This window comes from Calonectris borealis, chromosome 18, assembly GCF_964195595.1.
Source record: "Calonectris borealis chromosome 18, bCalBor7.hap1.2, whole genome shotgun sequence".
NCBI lineage: Eukaryota > Metazoa > Chordata > Aves > Procellariiformes > Procellariidae > Calonectris > Calonectris borealis.
In genome coordinates, this window is record NC_134329.1 from 11,612,096 (window position 1) to 11,635,978 (window position 23,883).

Sequence of the window (23,883 nt, forward strand, 5' to 3'; positions counted from 1 at the left end):
AGGCCAACCCACATTTAAATAGCGTGCAACTTTAAGCAGAACGGGCCAGAGCCCCAGGGATTTGGAGCTCCCCCCTCTCCAAGAGATCACACCCTCTAGACTGCATACGAGCAACATGCTACTGGTGGCATCTGCCAGCATCAGGACTCTGCAAAACACTCAACAATACCAGCAATACTCAGCTTAAGAAAGGCTGAATGCTGCATAAAGGTATTTCTTGGACAGGTTTCGAGACAGCAGCTCAAATGCAGATTTACACACAGATTACAGCAATTTGCTTCTTGCTACTGTGAAGCAAGAAGCTCTTCTCCATAGTTGTATTTCCCCTCTAGGGCAGAGATTAGCAGAGAACTGCTTAAAACAAAGGTGTTTCCTACTGTTAGAACATCACACTGCACTTCAGAAATGAAGCTTCCTGCCAATTCCCTAAACAGAGCCCTTGTATATTATACATTTATTTTCACTGCTGACGTGAAGGACCCTAAGACTACCCAAACTCTTTAGTGGGAGGAGAAGAGAAGAGGCATGGACGTTGCAGATCCTGTCAAGCAGAGCCAGGCACTAAAAATTCCTCCATATCTGCAGAGCACAGTTGATCTCAGGAACACAGCAGTGGCACAAACCAAATAGAGCCTCAGAAGCTAGTGAGCAGCAATAGATGTTGGGCTCTTCTGCAACCCTGCAACAACTGAGCAAGCTCAGCTCCAACTGTACCTGCATTGCAAGTGGTAAAGGCAGCTCCGATGTCCCGGGCTAATCTAACGACTCCTTATTGCACTAAAGTACCCACATACTCAGTGGAGTAGCTCAGCTCACACAGGAGGAAGGATACCCTCTACCCATCCACCAGTTAAGGCCCCTTTGGTATGCAAAATTCCTCTGTTTCCCAGCTACCTTTGAGCCTTGATGTATAGAATTGTCCCTTTACAATGCAAGAATTTAGGACATGACTAAAGGATTGTTGCTACCTCCCAGCTAATCCTACAGAGCGTTAGGCAGATTCAACAACCCTATGAATTACATGGAGTGAGAAGATGCTTCTGGTCCTAAAAGCTTGGGACCTGTCCTTCAGCATGGTAGGCCAGAGTTGGCAGGGGGTGCACAGGGTGGCAGCTTCATGCTGGGCATTGCTCTGGGGGCAAGAGCACACAGCACCGTGGAGAAGAAGGAACGTCGTGACCCTTTTCCAACTTTTCCAACTGTCTTACAGCACCCTCCCAGTTGCAGCACAGCTTTAGGGCTCTGAGTCACCACAGGTACAAGCTGATAGCTGGGTTGTGAAATGCAGCAATACTGGAGCAAATGCGTGGCCCTTTCAGCTGTCCCTGCAACTAGGGAGGGATCTCCAGGACAGGGATGAGGCAGGCAGCTGGGAGTGTTGAATCCTCTAGCGATTGTGACTCAGACCCCTTAGTTACAGGGTTTGTTAGAGCAAACAAGGCCTCAGAGTACTGCGAGAAATCGGGGAGGGTTTGATAAAGATCTTCCCAATTGGCCTGCTTATTTTTATTTCTTGTGTGGACTCAGCAAACTTTTCTGCAGAGAGAAGCAGTCTGCACAGGAGTGTCTTCATACAGAATACTGCTATTATCGTGAACTTGTTGCAATAGTTAACACTGAGCTTCGTGCTGAGGGTTGCAGGAAGAACATGGATAGTAACAGCCCTGGACCAAAATGTCATCTCTCTCACCACATGCCAGATACCAGTGAGCACAGAAACAAACTTTGCTGTCTCGTTTTCTTCTACAAGACCAAATCTCATTCCCTTATTTCATGCATACCTGCAAATGCAGCAGCAGCAGTTCTCCTTAACACAAATAAACAATGCCTTACGTACAGCACCTTTTGCACTTTATCCACCATTTTATCTTTTTTTGCCAAGAACTGACCAAGTACTCAGCCCTGTACCTCCCAGAGAAATCTTTGTCGCTCAGCTCCACTCCTGTGAAGCCTTTCAAGCCAACCACTGTTTAAGAATCGGTCCTGGCAGTATCAAGACTGTACTGCCTGCCAGATGTCCCTCCGAATCAGATGCTTAGCTGATCATCCTGAACATTTGGTTCTTTGCAACCACCAAAAAGTGTTTCTGCAACTCTAAGCCTGGCAAATGAGAGGATTCCAGAAAGCCACTATTGCATGAAGGACTAACAAACTCCAAGTTTTGCAAACTATCTGCATTGCATCCAAATCTGTCCAAGCTGAAGATAACCTAAGGGGAAAGCGGGGTTTACTCATTTTCAAAATTCTTCATTTCTTTGGCTGCCTCTCCTCAACCACTACTTCTCATTTTGACTGTTTTATTCCTCTGTCTTCTTCACTTGAGACTTCAGACTTTCTTTAAACTCAGCTCACAGGCTGCAAGGACATCACTCTACATACGCTTCCAAAATCCACCTCTTCCCAGCAAGGCTCCCATCCTGCCATCCTTATCCTGCAGCACTGCACAACAGTGGTCCAGGGCTGCAGATATCTCATGCGCATTTGGCCAGCCTTCTCCGTCAAACAGTTTCTCAGCTTTGGGGATTACAGCCCCAGGCGCGTTATGAAAGGCAGCCAAGCAAGGTCATGGGGTGTTGAAAACTTTGCTACAATCCAAAGCAAAGGATCTTCCTCCTTTCCTTCCCTACACACTATTCTTGTCGAAGTAAAGGATTTTCTGGCAGTCCTCAAAACACACAAATTATAGGCTCTTGTCATGAATCAAGACTTAAAACATCTCTCCATTTAAAAAAAGTGGAAGGGGAGGAGCAAGGCAGAGGGGAAGGTACTTTTGCATCAGATTTGGTTTTGAAAAGGGGATTGGCAGCCTATGCATGTGCTTTACCCTGTAATCTGGAAGCTCCTCAGGACAGGACCCCTAGAAGCATTTTATACTGAACTATATACACACCCCACAGCAAAAGAACCAGTGGCTCCCCGCATCCGTTCCAGTCTGCTCAGCTTCTCCTAAATCAACACTGCCAGAAGGCAAGACAGCACTATAACAAATTAGCACCACTCACAATTTGTTGAAGTTGCTGTTCCATTGTTTGTTTATTTAAAACACGCGCACGCACACACACACACACACACACACAAACCTCCCAAACTTGCTCTCTGCTGCCATCACCCAAACTCCAGATTTGTAGTCTCAGAGAGAGAGGCAAGCAAAGGCAGTGGATTAAACCCATGCAGAGCAACAGTCACTGCACTGGGACTCTGCCTGGGTTTTGCTCTTTCACTACAAGCAAAACAAAAGAATGCCCACACTGTTCCAGCCTGGAAGATCAAGGTGTCGAAATCCTTATTTCGGCACTTGACTAGGAAAGTGTTGTTAAGGAAAAGAAAGAGCCACAGGCTTGAAAGGACCAAGCACTAATAAAACTCTTAGTGCTAATGCTATTTATGAACATCCAAGGGATAATCTGCACCCCTTATCAGCCCACAAGATTATAAGACCTTTAAAATAGGAAACATGTCTTACTTCATAGAGCACTGTATAAGTTTACAAAGCACAATATTAGTGGTAATAAATAATTGTCAAAGTAGAGCAAAGAGGTAAAACCTGAAAAAGTACCACTGTTCCCATTTCATTCTGAGCTCTGGGTAGTAATACTGTAGGTTGACTGGTTGTTCTGACTTGGTTTACTCTTATGCACCAATCTATTTTTATTTTAAGAGATTATTTGGGAAATATGCTATGCTTTTATTTACACTGGAGAGATTAATGTTTATCACAAGGTGATCACGACACGGGTCATTTTAAAAAGCTGTAGTAGATTCTTATCCTTCCACCAAATACAGTCTAATTTGCCAGCATGTATCTGCGTGCCAGCAATGATTCCTTTACACAGCATTTCTGTCTGTAGGCACTTACTCCATGCAGAGCACCCTGCTATCTGAGCAATTCTCACCAGTTGCATCATGTAGCCTATGGAGACAGCTTCTCTTTCATTTCTCTTGGTTTACACAACATTAAGCTCTGGGCTGCTGCAGGCATAGTTTAAAGGACAGTAAAGTCAGCATCATCACCTCAAACCCTTACGTGCTTTCATTTAGTTATTTTTTTCATTTTTGAGAAATTTTTCTAGTTTGTGAATGCTCTAAATGTTTGTATCTTCTGGCTGCTGTATCACATGCTGACAGATAACTGCATCATCCAAAGCATCTCTGCAAGCCTGGGTTGAGCACAGTTTTGGTTTCTGGACAGGTGAACACTAGATACCACAGTTACCTCCATCAGTCTAACTACAATTAAGGAAATTACTAGATTTTATACTCAGATTGAGACCTTTGCATGGAATTCCGTGGGTGCCAAAACAATTACGATTTTATTCTTCAGATAAGCCATGGTTTATCAAATGTTTAAATACTCAAGCTTAAGTATTTCAAAAGCTAGTCACTTTACATTTGTCACCTAAGGAAATTGCTAAGCAATTTGTGCATTTATTTTCTGTCAGAAAAAAGCCTCAAAGAGCACAGCAGAATGGATCACCCTCCTTCTTTCAGCACCATTAAAACCATCTCAAGATGGGTGTGGGGGAGTGAAAAGCTGGAGCAGATTCTATTTATAGAAGATAACCTTGGGAAAAACAGGAGGTACCAGAGAAACAGGTATGAGGGGTGAAGTTGTGACAGTACTGAAACTAGCAGGAGACACAGGTGTACCAGGTGTCTGTGCCAGAGAGCTCTGAGAACACAAATGTGGCCGCACCTCCTGGAAGATTTAGGCTTGGCTGGCAGGTTTCATAGGCACTCAGGTGAGAATTCACAGAGACAATTCACATATTTAAAAGCTTGAGCAAGAGTTAAAAATAAAAACACACTAAAAGGCTATTTTAAAAGTTTGCTGGATCACTTCCCATAGAGCTCTCCCCTCTCAGCAAGGAAAGCGGTTAAAGGAAAAACAAAAACCCAAACAGAACCCAAACAGAAAAACCAAAACAGCCAGAGGGACTGAAACCTCCGTTACATGGATGAAACAACTCAGCAGTTTTATAGATATACAAATAGGATCAGAATCTGGCCAAAGGAGTAATACATGTACAAACTACTGCTACCAGCCACAACAAACATGGATACTACACCTTGGACTGGAGGGAAAAAATAAAATTCTTCTATCCTTACCACTTCCAGCAGAGCCCACTAATATAACAGCATCAAGAGACTCCCAAAGGATGCAAAAAGTGTGTTTAGTGAGGATACGTTTGAACCAAAATCTCTCTCTTGGCATTGTGCGTTCGCAAACACCTGTATCCAGTACCTAGCTGCTTTCAGTCCCTGGCCCTTGGCTACACATTATTCAGCCACACGCAGTTCTGTCACGCAGAAGGGCTGAATAAATTGTAGCATTGTTATGCCACAGTGCAGGTGCTCCAAAACACGCACGTCCTTAGGCTCGTGAACTTGAGAAAAGATATGCCGCATCAGCCATAGGGATGTCTGATGCCATCCAGCTTTCTCTGACCCATCAACTCTGTCCATCTAGGGTTAACCTATTTCCTTCTCCAGGCATTTTCTTAGCAGACGCCTCACTCAAATAATATGTTTTAACAGCAGGAAAACCACCCCAAAATCCCAAACCAAACAACAGTCAACTAAGTAGCATAGGTGGCATCCTTCTTATCAAAGAGTGTCCTCCTTCATGGATGCTAACACAGCTTTCACACACCACCTTTCTCTGCTACCTCAGTGTAAGAAGCCTGACAATAATCCCGAACCCCCAGACCCTTCCAGGACCAGTCTTTGCACACGCAGGCCCATTCCAGACAATTAAAGTCTTATAACAGGGCGTGTAATGTAAAACCCTTTTAATCTTGTGCAGGCAAAAAATAGCAGGGACCTGCCTGTAGAAAAATTAAAAAGTATATAGTAATTCATCAAATTGATTTAATACAGCCAGCTGCATGTGAGAATGCTGGCCCAGGCAGAGATAGTCCCAATAGTATGCATTTGCTTACAAATAGGCAAGGTGCTTTGGCACAGCTACTACATCCTTTGAAAAAGTTGGTTTTGACATGTTGGGAAAGGACTTGGATTTTCCAGCTGCTCTCTAAGCAGGACGCAATTCAGTGAACACACCCAAGACCTGCAGCAGACACCACTCTCAAATTTGTATTCGTTAGGTTCTAATTTTCACACAACTTTCTATTATTTACAATAGCCAGAAAAAAAAAAAACAGAAGAAAGGTCAGGAAAGCACTGTTACGCATAATTTGTTCTTTCTCTAGCAGCAGCAGCAGCCGTCGAGTGTGCTGGGCCAGGTTTTACTGCTCACATTTACCCTGTTATTCTTGAACCAACAAATCAAATATGGGTGTCAGGTTCAGTGGGTTTCAAAACAAAAGGTGTATTGGAAGGGGGATTATTGTGGGTTTTTTTAAAGACAGTTATTCTTAACAAACATTGAAATTGCTGAGAAAATAAATTCCGCTTTCCATTTTGCAAATATTACTTCTTCCCCCCCCCCAGAAGAGACTGGGTCACTGAGAGACATGCAAAGCTTCAGACAGGACTAACAACTGTGCTGAAATTTAGTGAGGTACCCAAAAATGAGCGAGGAGTTTGGGTCTTTCAATGGGATGAGTGGCACAGTAGAAATTCTTAGTCATGCTAGCTTTTATTCATATGATTTTTTATTATTCTTCATATAAAACTTTCATTATAAGAGACAAACCTATGATTGTTAGAAGATATGTGAAGCACACCAGAACTTCAGAAAGAAGCCCCAACTCCGACCATCTCCCATGTGAAAGAAAGGGTGATTATCACAATCCACTTTTTTCTTTAACTTAATTTTTATTTTCCTGGGAAGTGTGAAAAAGCTTTTTTGTTCATTTGGTTTTTAACTGACTGTATTTAAAGGACTTGGTGAGGAATCTAAAAATCTGCAGAAAGGTTTGTTGGGGGGAATTAGAAAGAGAAAAGCCTCATAAAAACAACCCCACCCCCTCCAAACACAGAGTTTGTTCCTCTGCTGCACATGCACACTAATGCCCTTTTGCCTCCCCAGATCCAAAAGATCTGGCATAAAAGGCCTGGAAGACACTGCACGCAGTTGGACACATGGTGGGGTGGTGCTGGGAAGCAAAGAAGCAGCTGAAATTATATGGGAATAACAACAACATTCATAGAAGTTCCCCTTGGATACATGTCAGCATGTGGGAATGATGGCTTAAGATTGAGTATTTGCATTTCCCAGTCAGATGCCAAGATAGCAAAGCTGGCACGCTAAGGTGTTCTGGCGTTCCTTGAAGGGAGTCTCCAGCCACCAACGCTGCATGTGTACAGAGCTCTTCTGCTTGCAAGTATCTCACTCTCTGATAGCACATGAGTTTTTATTTTTTTTTTAAATATGTGATCTAGGTTAGTGCTCATAAAAGTGAAGGATAACAGCTACAGCGTAACACAGGCAGCTGCGCAAGCTCGGCTGACAGAACCCTGCCAACACAATCAACCCCAAATTAATCCTGCACTGTGCTCCCACCCACACACAGCAATCAGGTAGTGCCATGGTGCCAACTTCTTCAGTCAACATATAGGAGCAAAGAAGTGCCATGTGCTTACTTCTTCTTCTAAAGGCCACCGTAGAGAATTTTGATCTTTGCATACAATAGACCCATAGACATCTGAACTGGAGTGCAGGACTGAATCCGCTGTCAGACATGGTTTTTAAAATAAGATGTAGCACTTCTGCATCATTGCCCTCTACAACAGGCATCAGTGCTTTTCTGTTTCTTTCTTTTTTTTTTTTTTTTTTAAAAAAAAAAAAGCCAGCATTAACATTGCCAGTGGTAATTATTTCCCATTATTGTCCCAGCTGGAAAAAAAGAAACAAAAAAAACCCAAACCACAGAGAAATAGATCCATCATTACAGATGATAAGGCATCGTGATCTGTTTTAGCCCATCCAAGTCAGGACTGCCACTGAAAAATTTAGGTCTTGCCCTCTTCCTGCATCAACCCTGGTCTGGCTCAGCCTTACAACCTCATGGTCTTCAGGAGCAGTGCAATGGAGCAGGCAGGAGAGCACAGCCAAGGATGCTGATGAGGAACACTCATCAGCAAAGCTGGCTGTAAAGCCAAATCCCATGTGTCAGAGGTCACAGTATTAATTGAGGGTTGTGCTACAAACTCCAAAACATCCTCCACTACCCAGGAAGGCTGCTGGCAAGGTGGAAGATGGTGGTGTGACAGAGGAACAATGAAGAAAAAGTTCTTGCAAATTATTGCTGGCACTGCGTGGTGCATGTGCAATGAGAAGGCAGAGCAGAGCACTCGGATCAGGAGGAGCTTCTCTCCCATAGAGGGAAGGACAGAGGGGAATACTCCTGCCTGCCTGCCTTTGGACCTGAAATTCTCTCTGACACCCCAGTTTGCATAGTCAGAAGTGAGATCAATGCCTAACTACACGAGATGCTTCCACTTTGTAATGATCTTCATTTCTAGATGCTTAATAGTTGTTGACTTCCTCCCTTGGAATTTTGTAACAGCCCTGCAAGAATGAAAGTTTAGAGGTTCTCCCAGAAGTCCCCAAGATGCATCAGAAACTGGAATCTGCTGCAGGGCTGCAGTACGTTGTCTCAGCAGATTCAGTGGGTAACAAGGTCTTCTGAAACAAAGTATAACAAGTGTTTCTGCCTGGACTTGCCAAAAGACCTTAATGCAAATACAACTCCAGGAAAATTAGGGTGGACTCTAGTGGCTGCCTCCCCCTCAGGGTTGGTTTGTTGGTTCCCCCCCCCCCCCCTTCAATTGTGATGAAATTCATTACAGTAGCATTTAAACTGAGGTCGTGATTTAAATTTTCCAAAGCAGGCAGGGCAGGTTTGAAAGCCTGATATATCAGAGTTTATGCGCTTCCTGAAGAACTCGGGTAGTTGCAGAGCCTTCCCCAAGGGCTGCCTGGTTGGTCCCCTCACCCCCTTGACATGTTTGCTGTCACACAGGCCGCTGGATTCCTGGCAAGTTGAGCAGGCTTGCTCCTTACAACCAAGCAGCCCCCATTCAAGCATGCCAGTACTTTCCTTGAAGGTATTTACAGTTTACTTTTTAGTGCTACTTTAAGTTCAAAGGGGCTAGTAAAGCCCCATTAAGCCATTTACATCAAACTGGTTAGTTAATTATCCTGTTGCAGGCTTTAAATTAGCAATTTATAACCCCTTCCCTAGAGATGCCAGTATTTGGAAACAACTCAGCCGGGACATTTTGCAGGGTGCGGTTAAGGAACAAAAAAACCCACTAAACCCAACCACCCCCCCCTCCACACCCACCCCACACCCCACACCCCCCCCAAAAAAAAAACCCACCCAAACAGAATAAATCTCTTCAGTTTTTGGTTGGAAATCAGTTAATTCTGGGAAAATCCAGTAGGGACAGGGGTGGGAGAAAGCCCACCATTACCAGCTGGCAAGGATAGCGAGGCCATGTCTACCTTAGGCTGTGTCTGTGCAGCAAAATGCAGTGATGTGCAGAGAGGCACCACAGCTAGATGAGGATGGTGCTTCCCTCACAATAAGCTATTCTGCTTCTTAGTATTATAATCAAAAGTATTTTCACATTCATATGTAAAAAAAACTTGTCTGCCCACAAGGAAGGAAAATTATTTGAGGCTTTGGAGCTGGTCAAACTGTGAATGCCAGCATACAGCGACTAAAGAAGTCCTTTTTAGGGGGTTTTGGTCAGGAGCTCTGCTCACCCATGCAGGCAGGGAGGCTTTTGCCACACTGCAGCCACCTTTCAGGTGAGAATTAAGAAGATTCCAGGTTTATATCCCCTTGCCATAAGGGTCAAGGACCTGCTCACAGTGGGGCTACCCCATGGGCTAGATGAGGCTGGAGCAGAGGAGTCTCCATTCCCAGGATCTTCTCCCCTGCCAACAACATTTCAGTTCTGAGAAGGACAATCTGTTGTCCCCTCGGGGTCTGGTTATTCCAGTCCACCCTACTCAGAATTCAGAGCTGTTATAGAAGGGAATAATAACCATCTTCCCCCCTAAATACCTAACTGCCCAAACTAACCAGGTCCTAGAGTAAAACATGCCTCTCACCCTGTCTTCCTTATTTCCACCAGCCATTATTAGTTCTATAAACAATTGTCATACTGGATTTTTACTGGCAAATTCTATTTAAAATAAAGATGGGAGGGAAAGACTGTCCAGTTGTTACTATTTTCACACAACGATCTATCAAGTACAGGAGAAATCTTGGCCCCAATCCTGGTAGCTCTCCCAAACCAACAAGCATTTAAAACCTCACCAAGAGCAGGAATCCGTGGAAAGAAAGGGCATGTGGAGTGAGACCAAGGCAAACTAGGAGATTCCACATTAACATCAAAAAAAGGCACATAAAAAAAAAGAAGTTTGAGAGAAAATTTCCATTCTACTTGAAAGACAAGACAGACAGATGGAATCAAGTCATATGACAGACCCTGCGATTTTTTTCCTCTATCTTAATACATCCCCTTTGCAATGGCAAAAAAAATTATCTTCTGCCAAACAAGTGTCAGATGACCTTAAAAAAGAGAGATAAAAATCTAAGCAAGTTAATTTCTTTATACTACGTAACCATGAGATTTATTTTGCATTTGCTTGCTTTTTCTTCTGTATGGAAAGTAGCCATTTCACAACAATTTTTGGGATGGGGGAGCAGATGGGAAGAAGGGAAGAAAAGACACTCAGAGATTTCAAACCAAAGGGACAAAATATTTTTGTACAAAATTTGGTAAGATGATATCACTTTTACGTGATTTACTACTCCAAATTGCAAGACAGAGGCCTTATAATAAAAATACAGGTAAACACGACATAAAATCTAAATTATCTAAAGGGCTGAAAAACCCAACCCCGCACATAGATGACATTCTCCGAATTCTCTGCCCTTTCTTGGGAGCAGTTACACCCAAACCATCACTCAGCCCAGAAGCTGTTCTCTCCTGCTAATCACTCTGGAATCACACACTAAGGTAAAAAAAGTTCAAATGCAAACACTGGCCTGGCCTTTGAAACAGCCCGGTGCTAACAGGCCACATGATTGCATAATATTAGGGAACTATAAAATAATGTGAAACTGGGGAGAAAGAAGAAAGCAAAGCCCTCCTGTGGATGAAATGGGAGTCTTTCCTGCTCCACCAAAACCTTCCATTTCCAAGGCATGCAATACCCAGGCCTGTGCCTAGAACAGGTGTGTCTCCTTAAATACCTCGCATGTCACACTTGTGTCTCATGGATACAGTCCTGCAGGATTATATTAGTACCAGTGCGGACCAGCTGTAGCTACCCCCAGTGGTATCCTGTAACTCCTTGGACGGGGGGAGCTGCTCTCCATAGCATGCAGAGCCCCTTGCCACATGACTTTCTGGAGACACACAGCGACCCTGCGACTGCAGCTTCAGAGCATTTGTGTTCTGGGGGCTGAATCAATTCAGGGACAGGCAAAAGACCTCCTCCAAGAGCAGGAACAAGGCTCTGTCAAGAGAACGTGAAGTGTTCTTCTCTTTCCCTCCTCTGCACTTGTTACCAGCAAATTCTTAAGTGAATTATGCCAAATAGACACTCTGAAGATCTCCTTTAAATAAAAAAAGATGCACAGCTAACAGAGCAAAGTCCACTCAGCTATTCCCAAGCAGAAAATGCTGACAGGGCACAAGGCAGATATGGCTAGTGCAGGATGAAGAAAGGACAAAGGAGAGTGAGCTTCAGACATCCCTAAGGCAGTGCAGGAAGAAACACCCCTTGGCAATTTCAACCTAATTCTTCACTAAGCCTTGGAGGATACTAGCTGCTGGCCTAAGCAGCTGAAAGAGCCAACAAGAAAATTTTTAGAGCAGCAAATGCAGTAGTGGCATTTTCTGTGTCATATCTTCGTGACTGGCACAGATAATAAAAAGAGAAGAGCTACTTGGTTGAGCTATAGCTCTGCATCACAATGCAAAGGTATGATGAATAAGAACTGAATGAATAAGAACTGCCCCCCCATGCCACCCATCTCGTGAAAAGCATCTTGTAGTGCTTAACAGGGAGCCAGAGCACCGATGGATGCGAGAAGCTGCTGACCAGCATGCATGGGCTCAGAGGTGGAGGACCACAGGGCTCTGTAGGATCCTCCTTTCTTATTCCTCCTTAACGGCACAAGTGCCTTCATTTTCGAGCAAGCGATTCTTGCATTCGGGCAACAGCTTTTAGGAGAGAGAGTGCACGAGCAAGAATGCACGCACCAATCTTGATGAAAAGTCTAATTTATGAGGAATCTACCACATCCATAAGTTATTCTACTGGTTAATTAATTCAGATTTCCAGGTTTGAGCACACATCAGGTTTGTCTGCTCATCCCTACAGTAAATGGCCCCAGGCATCATGAGCAGCCATCAGGGATGAAGGCAGTGCCAAGCAACGTTCTTCTGAAGTGGCGTAGGTAGAACTTCTTCAGTCCACTTCTGCTTTATAACCCCTTGGGGCTGGGCGATACAGTGGGTTCAATGAACCCAACTCATCAGTCCAGCTCAGGTCGGAAGCAAAGGGAAATTCTCACATACTCTATATCCCAGTCATCTGTTCATCTCACTGGCCATCTCTGTTCAAATGAATCCAGAATAAGGCCATTCCATGACACTTTATTCTCAAACAAGTGAGCAGGACCCCAAAATCCATCTACCCCTAGAAACACATATACTTCTTACTACTGGCATTTCTTATTTTCAAGAGGTCTCAAGTCCATAGCCATAAAAAGCAGCATTAACCGCCAGGTGAACTCTTACTCTTTAACCAGCTATTTATTACACTGGGTCTTTGATTACCAGGCAAACATCTGTTGCAAATGCCACCCCATGTTCTCAGACACCAGGAGTTCAAATGTTGAGCGGTTTCCCATAACCAAGATTTAGCATCTTTATGTTTTCTTTATTCTTTGCCAGCCGCAGCGTTAGTGACTTCCTGGCCAGTTAGCAGTCAGCCTGGTAAAAGCACTTAACTTTACACATTTGTCATGAGATCTTAGAATACACACTGTCACATCTTTCTCGAGCAACTTGAAACCAAATCACAGGAGCAGGTCTGTGTCCCCAACAGACAAATGGAGGCCCAGCTGTATTTCATAACCGTGAATGTGCACTTCCAGAAACCGTTATACTTAGTGACGCATCTAATGCAGAAACAATTATTTAAGAAGCCATTAAAGAAAATCCTCACATTTAGTATAGGAGTGCAACCATTCACTTCATTTTTCCACAAACAAAATTTTCAGACTTTGGGAAAACCAGGTCTTCTTACAAGCAACCTCTACATATACTCAGATGGAGCTGTGTGTTCCCATAGGGAGATAGCAGCACACGCGTTTTCTTTGAAGACCCAGAATGTCTGAATTTCTTGGTGAAAGCAAAACAAAATAACTCATTTCAAGTAGGAGTAGCTGAGAACAGAGCTGTCCATGAGCCTCTGTACAGGCCTCCATCCAAATGCTCAACTCCCACTCTTGTCAGTACTTGCAAGATTTAATCCAACAGAGGTTCTTCACCAACCTACAGCTATTTTGTGACATGCCTGCCTTGGGGCGTAAAATCCTAGAGAGCGTCCCCTTAAACCAAATGCATTCGTTATATAATTGAAGCAGGTTTATGGGGGAAAATGGCAAAAATCCTACTGTCATTAAGAAGAAAATCAGTGATCTACTGCATAGCAATGATTAACCAGATAACTATCCTTTTTTTATTGAGGAACCAGACTCATAATTAAGGGTTTTTTTTTCTTAAAATAATATATAAACAAATTATTGGAAAGTTTTACACAATTTTAACCAGTAGAATTTCAGAGTTCAAATAAATTACAAGCTATTTCACTGTTGGACTGTCTGCCTCTAAGGTCATAATTAATTTTAATTTTTCGAAGTTACAGTACCAAACATGTGACCAGGAGTAAAAGAAGAAAAACCTCTTTAGAGTTCTCTTTCAGTTTGTATCAAACATACAGAAGACAGGAAAATAGGAGGCCAGGTGCACTGATCTTCAGAAGCAGCTCACATGTCTTAAGAAGTATGTAAAATATGACAAATTCAAAATTCACTTGCCCATTTAAATTTTGGGGAAGGGTAATGGAGATGAGAGACAGAGGAAGGGGAGGGAAAAAAAGGGACCAGGTGTTACGTTAGTGACTTAATATGTGAACACGCAGAGGGAGTTTCTTTGTCTGTGTATCACATCATAGCAAATACAGGAAAAGCCATGGCAATGCCATGCCAGCAGCTAAATGTGCTTTTACTTATTTATTTACTCAGATAGCATTCAATGGAAAAGGAAGAGTGGATTTAAATCAAAGTAATTTAAAGCTACCAATTTTAATCTTGTTTTACATGTACATTCTAGTTATTTTCATAAAGGATGATCAGTGGCTGGTAACTACTAAGCCATATTGATTTGCAACTAAATATAGTCTGCTCTCAATTTGGCATTATTTTTTGCTAACCAGAGAGCTGCACTATCTCCAGTTGAAACATTTATTCTATTTTACAGGTATTTATCCAGCTGACATTTTTCCTCCTTTTATTATTTTAATACACAATGACTTTTATTAGACTTTTTATTTTTCTCATTTGAATCATACTGCCTAAAAATTCAGAAAGTGACCATCCATTGAGAATTTTCTGACTTCATTTTCTTATCAAGCATACTAAACATTTAAGTCCAAACATGTTTAACATTTAAAACAAACACTTTATTAAAGAGAAGTGAGCTGTAGCTGATGATTTAAAACTGAGTTCTCATTGCCTTGTCCTTCAAAATCTAGAGCTACCAGATATTTGCCTCCCATTATATCTAGTTCTTATTCACCAGCTTAGAAAAGGAAAACAAGCATCCTAAGTTTCTTAAACTTTCATTGTTTTCTCAACTGAAATCCTTTACTGCATTAAATAAACTCAAATGAAAAAAAAAAAAATTTTTTTCAGCAAAAACGGCCTCAAGGTCTCCCTGCAAAAGCAGCTACATCTATCAAAAGCCCAGTACTTTCTTACAAACTCTTGTTCTTCATGCTTAGGGACAGACTTTCTGCAGTTGAGTGTTTTGTTTTTCCTTAAACCTTTGGCAGAAGACAAGTAGTGCCTGAATAAAGACAGACCTAAACTCACCAAGATCTATGAAAATTGTTTAAGGCAACTATTGTAATTTCAAGCAAGTATTTTTTCCTAGGTATTAAAAAGATTGTTCCATTCAGTAGCTTTTAGCCACTACATCTACGATGCACTTGACTTTTCTCAATATCCCACAAATTCCTAAGGTAAAGACTACTAAAACACAAATTGAAATAAACAACAATGGGGGAAGAGAAACACTTGCACACCATAAAAGCAAGAGGTACGTATCCATGTCCTACAATATGCATTTTGCTTCCCTTTCCGTGGCATACATACTGAGAGGCTGCAATTGTGTCTGTCCTCATTTTGTTTAGAAATTTATATGAGAGAGAAATCTTTTTTCCCCAAAATGTCTTAATACACATGCCAAATGTAAAAAGATAAAGCTTAATTTGCTATCGGGAAGATGGCAGAGGAACAGAAGACAGACCTTCACCTGATCAGACACAATGTTATGTGAAAAGTGCAGAACAGGTATTCATGCAACCCTCCCATGCTACTTCCAAATTCATGTTTGTCTTCACAATCCATGACATTTCTCAAACCATGTCTGCACCAAGTTCCTTATTTGTTTATTCCTTCCCAAGGTAGCACTTCCATTTATAACATTCACACCTTAATTGCTAGCACAGACCTGGCTGCCTGTCAAGCCTAGGAAACCTGAAATGAAGTCTTCCCTTTTGCCTGCTGGGGCTCAGGCCTGGGCAGCCTAGGTACTGCTTCTACAGCCTCCGCAGAAGATCCATGTCATTCCTTTAAAGCAAACGCTTCATTAAGTGATGAGGCACAGCTATGAGCTCACGTGCTGCTTTCGTGCAATAATGTGTGTACACTTACATAAAAGAGTAGAAAGGAATAAGAAGTCAATACATTTACTGCGTCCCTGTGGCTGCATGAACGTCAAAGCAAAATGAACCATTTGTTCTTAAAGTCAGGAGACACTCATCCTCTGAGGAGGTCTGCCTAACAGTTTTCGGTATGTAAAATAAATGCAAATTTCACCTGATTATCCAATGGTTGCTAGTAGGCTAATGATGACTCATATTGCCACTGACAGAACACTCCTCAGTTACATTTTGAGCAAGACCTGTTGTGCTTCAGCCAATCTAACAACAGTTTTAACCTGGAGGGGTGCATCATGCGTGTAGCTACTGGTTTCTGAATGGTGGAGGATCCTGTTCAAGCTCATCCATGACCGCAGGTTAACCATCCAGTAATCTGACCGACGTGATTACAACAGGAAAAGTAGTAGTGTCTTAGACACAGTGCCCTGGTCCTACATCGTGCTGGACAACCCTTGTATACGTAGCTTGGATGTTTAAAGAATCTCCCTGGATAATTTACCAGTATTGCTGGGTTTCAAGTTGTGGCTAGATAGCAAACGTGCAGAATGAATTGCTGCATTCTTACATGTTTTTCAAAAAAGAAAGTCTAGATGTGTTGAAGGGATAAAGCCAGTAAAACCTCTTTGCTCCTTGCTATAAACATCAGTTGTTTTCCTGGTGTTGGGGGAGAAGCAAGCAAGGGAAGTACAACTACACATCCCTTCTTTAAAAGGAAGGTGACTTGGTACTTCAGAAATAGTCTAGTAAGAACACAATTTCCCTTACCTAATAAAGTTCCTTGTCCAGTATTAGAGGAAAGTAATCTTTCAGTAGCGTTTCAGCCACCTCAAAGGGCAATTTGAAAAATAATGTAGGGTTTTGATGTTTAAACAAGCTTTTCCAGCAATTACTTGTTAATAGCATCCAGAGGCTCCAAGTAAGAAGCAGGACCCATCATCCTAAGCAATTTATAGTAGCAATACATAGAGTAAGGCAGAGGATTTGAAAGGAAAGAAAATGCTAGGGGCAGGGAGAGGGGGGAGGATTAAAAACCGCAAGTAAGATTGCTAAGTACATCCAACATCTCAAAACTGGAATAAAAGCCAATGCCATGCACCAAAGCCCTCTGGAAATACAAACTGTTAAAAAAAATGAGTCATTACTTCCTTGTTTGCCCAATCAGATCAGACCCAGCAGCTTTCCTGCAGCCTGCGCTTTAGAGAGCTCCAGCTTTTTGCTACCTCTTGGGCAGCCTCGTGCCCTTGAGTGCTCAGGTGTGCCAGGCAATGACAGCTGACAGGTACAAACTCATTTGCCCCAGGGCTGCCTGGCATGTAACTCAGAAGGGCTCTGTGAGCTGGAAGAGAAATCTCCCAAGAGAAGAAAGAAACTCTCACTATTTTGCCTAGAAAAGCCTCTTGTAGCCCTCCTCCGGAGAGCTGAGCTGCATTGTTTGTAAGGTGTGTTATTCATGCTTGTGCTGCAGTCCGTACTCCTCCTCAGGGCAGAGGAATGCCACGCTGCAGCAAGCTCGCTTGCTCCCAGGTTCACATGGAAGCATTCCAAGCTACTCAGCTTCTGACAGCTCTCCAACTGCTCTTCCACGCTGTATTGCTTTACATTACATTGCTTTCCCTGCCAGGAGGCACTGCTGTATTACAGTATAATCGTCTAGCAAAATGCAAAACTGATTTTTTCACCTCCCAAATACCAACTGACTGTTGCCGTTGCAGTCACAACTAGAAGCCCTGCTCTGTATTAGACTTTCCTGCTTTTATGCATATACAAGAGATTTTAGTATCTTGCCTCCTCTTCAGCCTCCTTCCCAACTTGCTGCTTCTTCCCTCCCAGTTGTACTCCCCAGACCTTTCTGCGGAGGGCGGCCACCCTCAGCTTCCAGCCCAAGGTGTCACTACTCCTCGAGTTAAAATGCCTAAGCCAGCTCATTAGGTGCATTATCAGACAACCGGACTGACTGTAGCACCAAACACAGAAAGTGAGAAAAATAACTAGAAGCATTGTAGTGACTTATAGCTTCATTAACAAGCTCAGCTTTTTGTTAAGTCAGAATTTTAACAAAGTAAGCAGGCTACAGAGGCATTTTATAACACACACATTTTTAAGGTATTAGGAGGCATTTGGCGCCTAATTCTCTTCATTTCAGTGCGCTTTACATTACTTGTGGGCTACAAGGCAAAACTAGTTCCGTGCACTGAAGTGTAGCTAGTTTCCTTTCTAGTTTTGAAATATAAAAATAGCCATATTATAAGAGCAAAGGTCTAGCTCTCTGTCTCTAGCTATTCTTCAGGAGTAGCCAGAATAGGACCAAAAGAAAAAAAGGGGGGGAGCAGTGAAATAGAGTACCGGCAGTCTTCTCTCTTCTTATACCCTGTGCAATTGTTAAAGATCTGATTCGGAGGTTGCATCCAGGCCATCACTTCTAATAAGAACTTATCTGTCCTTCATCGATTTTTCAATCTGTTTAGACTTCCGCTATCCATAACACCCTTTGGCCATGAGTTTCACATGGTAACTGCTGCTTGACAGAGTGCCTCCTCTTTGCCTGCTTTGAATCAGTTTAGTTAACACAAGAACCATGAAGAATAACTCCCTACTCCCTTCCCCCCACCTTTCATAACAGTGTAGAACATCTGCAATTTCTGTAATAAGTCATCTCTTCTCTGTGGCAAAGAGAGAAACCCTGTTGACTGACTTGAGACCCATCTTTGATGGTCTTCTCCAGACCTTCCCTAGTCCTCCAGTACCTTTGAGAGGTGGTAATCAGAATTGCATAGTGTTTAAGATACTGGCACACCATGAATTTACACAGCAGCATACTGATGGTTTCTGTTTGGTTTACCAGCTTGGGTAAACATCCAGAGAGTTTGTTGATTCTTCAGGGAGTGTAGCATTTCCTCCCAGTTGGCCATTAGTCTCTCTGCAATAACTTTTTGGGGACTCACTTCAGATAGTGCTCTTAAGTAGTCTGCTGAGGTGACAGGTGAAATTTTTCATCTCCCAACAACTGCTGCCACAGATCTCTCAATTTTTTTTACCCAATTCAAGCCAGTGAAACTCACAGCTTTTAAATCCCTGCCATTTTCCCCCCTCAAAGTCTTTCCAAAAGCATGGCAGTTTGCAACCGCTCAAAGCTCACAGATACTTTCTTTCACCTGTACATCCAGTGAGAAGTTCCACAAGCCAGAGAAGCAGAAAGTACATGGTTCTCCCCAACAAGCCGGGAGAAGCATCGTTGCATTAAAATCTATACTGACTAACCAAGGAAACTTTCTTAAGCTTATCCCAGTGAATATCCCAGTCTTAAGAAATTTCCCAGGCGTCCTCATATAATGAGCGACTGTCCTGAAGGATCAGTCAGACTTGGCACTGTGATGCACAATTCACCACTCTGACTCATGAGCCCCTGCTAATCCCAAGAGACGCGCTTCACCAGATATAGCTGCTCCGTATAATTGCTTGGCTTATCTCCCTCTCTTAGCTGAACTACCATGGTTCCAAAAGCTCTTAAAATTAATGATAGATATGCTTGCAGATTAAAATCCATCTACCTGTGTAATGCTATGTGCATCACTTGTTCATACCAGCACTCAGTCACAGTGCTCAGCTGCAGTTTCTCTATGCTTCTTAGTAGCAGCTCAAATACTGCCAAATTAGCGAATGCTGGGAGAAACATCAGAGCAGTTTGTTTGACCCCAATTTCAGAATTTCTGGGAAGCAGTTGTAATGGACCATGAGAAAGATAACACAAAACATGAAGCTATGAGCTGAAACACTGCATCTCAGCATACCTGACCAGAAAACTGAGCAGGTAATTTGAGCAAACACAGACTCCTGTGAACACGTGGTTAACAAAAGTAGCTCAAGACAGCTTAACAAAATAATAGCACAGACACATTTTACTTCCATAGTTACAAACCTCTGAATCTGAATGAGCAAACTATAGAAATAACAACCTTTGTACATCAACAAAACTCTACTACTACCCACAAGCATAAGATAGCATGCAAAAGCTAGGCAAATAACGTAAACCAGTTCAGCATATTGAAATCTAAACCTTCCTTCTGGATATCTCATTTTCTGAACATTTTGCATACAGTGCCTGCAAAAATAACACTGGGTGTGTTAAGTGCTGGGGAGAAGAGTCCCTTTCCTTCTGTTTCCTAATGTGGGATAGAACATCACTTTTACTCAATAGGATAAGAAATTCCACCAAATCCCTTGCCGGAGCTCTAACATAAAGGCAATTCAAAAAGTCAGCCAGAGACCTGCCCACACCCATCACTTTCCAAGACTGGAATGAGAAAAAGTTGCATTTGCACTTAGCCTCAAATGTTAGTCACCTCAATTTTCTCTTTTGAAATATGCACACAATATATATGCAATATACACACACACACCCCCCATGTATGTATACACACACATATACATAAATCACTTCTGTTGTTTCTTCTGAAATCCCTAGGCTGACTGTTCTTGAAGTGCTGAATCTAATAGATGGCTTCTCCAGTTAATTTACCCCCATATTATAAAATGCTGCCATCCAACGAGGGATCAGAACTAGCTAGGAGCTTGAATACGGAAAACACAACAGTCTGCTCACAGTGAGCAGAAAAATTAACATTATAAAGCGGTTTACACAAAGTGTCTTAAATACTATTTCAAGAAAGTGGCAGTCTGCTCAGAGCCACACCAGGCAGGAAAAAAAACTTGGAGTCACAGTGCTAGTTACCTGCTGCTGTCGGGGATGGTGTGCACAAACGGGTAAGGAAGCAGGTAGTATCTCCTGCCTCACACTGGGCTCTCCAGGCCTTGAGCTGCAAAAAGTCAGCAGGTACTGTTTGCTCACGTCCCCTCTCTTTGGTAACCAACTAAGAACATGTTACTTAGCTTTAGTATGAGCCAAGAAAATGCATTTCCTCTTAGTCTGAAAACATCTAGTTCCAGCTCAACTGGTTTCAGAGAAGATAGAGCTGGGAAGAATAAGGATGCCCTCCTTGAGATAGATGTTCTGGCCTCTTGTGGGCATAGCTCTCCTAGCGGAACTTGACAATTTATAATGTTGCAGAAAATGCATTTAAGCTCAGTTCTGTTAATATGGTCCTCTCCCAGTTGAGACTAGAGGATCTCTGTTCACCTGGTATCTTCCGCATTTATCCTGCCATTGATCCAGAAGCAGAACTATTACTGATGAGGAAAAGTTACCCATAGTCAGGGAATGGGCTCTTCTTCTAAGCCACAGAAATGGGACAGTGGGTGAAATTACTTCGCAATTTGAGAAGAACACTTCTTATCATCTAGGACAATTGCATAAAACAGCTTCTTCAGCTCTTGGTTTAACGAATAAAGGAATCAAATCTTTCAATGCATATTGCAAATAACCACAAAGATTTGCCATCTGAAACAGCTATATATGGCTCGCTCTCCATACCCACCATCTACAAGTAAACATTTCTCACGTGATCATCTGGGAAAGCTGAAAGTGGGCAGAGCTCAGTGTCTAGCCAAGTTGACTCTTCAAGGAAAAATTTGGACAACACAATGCTGAAAGTCTTGGAGATACTTTGCAGTGGCTTCGCTATGTTCAGTTTTTCCTCAAACAAATGTTCTTAAGATTTTTTTAGCAAGCTGGTAATTTTCCTGCTGTATCAGATTTCTCAATCCCGACTTGATACATTAATATTTGCATGGCATATTTCTTTGTGCTGTGAAAAAAGTCAAATGAAGAGGTGAAGAATAGCAGCTGCAGAGCTGAGGGGGGACCCCCATTCTCACTCCCTTAACTCTTTGTCATTTTGCAACTAAAGAAAAGCATAGCCAACAGGCAGTTAGATGAATGACAAACCTGCACAGCGATCTGGCTTCAACCGCTTGAGCTAAAGCTGCTTCTTACAGTCAGTAGCAGAGTCACATCCACCTCCTCTCAGGGGCAAGCCCTGAGAGCTGCCTAGCAGGAACACATTGGTGATACACTATACCCCATGATCTATCCATGGGGTTAGGCAGAAAGTAGTATCCAAGGTACCTATCATGGCAACATCTAAATGCAAGTATCAGAGCACTTTACAGACAAAAAGGTCTTTCCCCCAGGCTGTTTAAAATTTGCATGTTCCTGTGTAGCACTGAAGATAGCAGCAATGGTGATTCATTAAGATAATGATTTAAGTAGGAGGCTTAAGAAAGTCAGGGTGGATTAACATCCAAAGGGCTGCAGTTGGAGCTTCTCCACTCCAGGCTGCCACCTTCCCTTTTAATGGAAGGGATGAATTCCAAAAGTCAGGAGAACTATGAATTAACAGCAACTATATCACAACTACAATGCATTAAAGCACAAGAGCACCATCTCTACCCCAGCCCATCCTCCTCGAAAAGGTCAAGCACAAAATTTTACGCTGCAGGAAAATTTTCATGGTGTTATAAATTATTGGCTTTACCTTTATTTGATTAGTTTGTTAGTGTAGGTTCTCCTCAAAAAAAGACTGTGCAAATTTCTTTTAAACTAATTTTCTGTCCACTTTAGAAACAACATAAGTTTTCCTCCAACCAGTTGTCTTTCCCCACTATTGAATAATCAGATGGGTTTGATAAATTGATTGCTCCCCACATAATAATGTAAATACACACGTTGAAAAAAAAAGCACACAAGTCCTTTCCACACCCCAACATTTAATCAAATCGTAATCAGTTACGAGTCGAAACATGCATTCTGTCCGTAACATGGGGTTAACATTCAGAGTAACAGGCAGCTCATACTTCATCCCTGCTAAGAGAGAGGCCTTTGTACAGTGATTTTGATATAATACTTTCTGTTGCCTTCTAGAGAGATGCATAGGCAACCAATTTTGCTATTCTTCTGCTCACTCATAGTAGTTGCAATAGGGCATCCCGGTGTATATTGCCCCACTCACCGCTAGCTGTGCTTGGTCTGAACGTCTTCTAGGCACTCTATCCCATGCTGATTCAGTACAGAATAGCTTCCTAGAATGCAATTATAGAGAGAGTAAGGGTTTGTCTTAAAAAGGAATTATTCCAGAACAGCTATTCCTTATTAACTATTCCCAAGCACCTCTTCTTTAGGATGATGAAGTTAATTCGGAATAGGTGTTCCGCTCAGATTTGTAACTTACCTTAGACTGACTCAAAGACCCTGTTTAGATGAGCTCTTAGTAGGGCAATCATAGCAATGGCTTCATCAATAAAAATAGACTCATAGTTGCAATGAAAGTAGAGCTGCTGCGTGGACACATCTCAGCTGAGTTTGTTGTAAATTGGGCAGATAACAGGATGAAGAAATACGTAAAAAAACAGTTGTTCTTATAATGTTAGATCTCATCAGTACTGCATGTGACATTTTCTACTTTACAAGTCTCTGGACCTGCATTGTTCAAATGTGGTTTATTCCTTAGATATATGGAGACCTTAACAGCAGGGAAATTTTGAGTTCTGTAGCTTCTTTGTTTATTAAGTTCTTAGCTTGCAAGATTTCTCATCCAAAAAGGGCTGAGAAAGTACCTGGCACATCTTGGATGCTTATTGAATACATTAAATAAATCAAACGTTTTATGATAAAATTCCACTCCCCCACACCAGACAGATGTAGGTGCAAGTCAAAGAGGCTTGAAAAATTGCACTAAAATTGATTTTGCTCCAGTTTTCCCCAAAGGAAAAAATTTGTGTGTGGGTTGAGACAAAAACATGGAAAATTTCAACTATCGTGAACAACTGAAAAGAGAAATGGAGGAAAGACAGAAGCCAAAACTGAACTTCACATTCAGAGTGCATAATTTATATTCTCTACAGTGTTCTGTATTACAGGCATTCCCGGACTTAAACGTAAAGTGAAAGTCTTTTTCTTGGGCTCATCACATTTATAGAGAAAAATGCCATATAGCTTAATGCTGGAGTCTTCTAGCTACTCAGGGGAAATCACAGACCATAGACAA

At 42.3% G+C, this 23,883-nt stretch overlaps 1 protein-coding gene across 4 annotated transcripts in view; it reads right to left on the reverse strand.

Annotated features, from left to right (window-relative positions):
• HIC2 (HIC ZBTB transcriptional repressor 2) overlaps positions 1–23,883 on the reverse strand; it is an 80,394-nt gene that overhangs the window by 15,900 nt on the left and 40,611 nt on the right. For 2 of the 4 annotated variants that reach the window (XM_075167961.1, XM_075167960.1), the window contains exon 2: positions 22,849–22,918. The exons of the other annotated variants lie outside the window; for them this stretch is intronic. The gene's annotated coding sequence lies outside the window, so the exon portion shown is untranslated. The remainder of the gene's footprint in view (positions 1–22,848; positions 22,919–23,883) is intronic. 4 annotated transcript variants of the gene reach the window in all.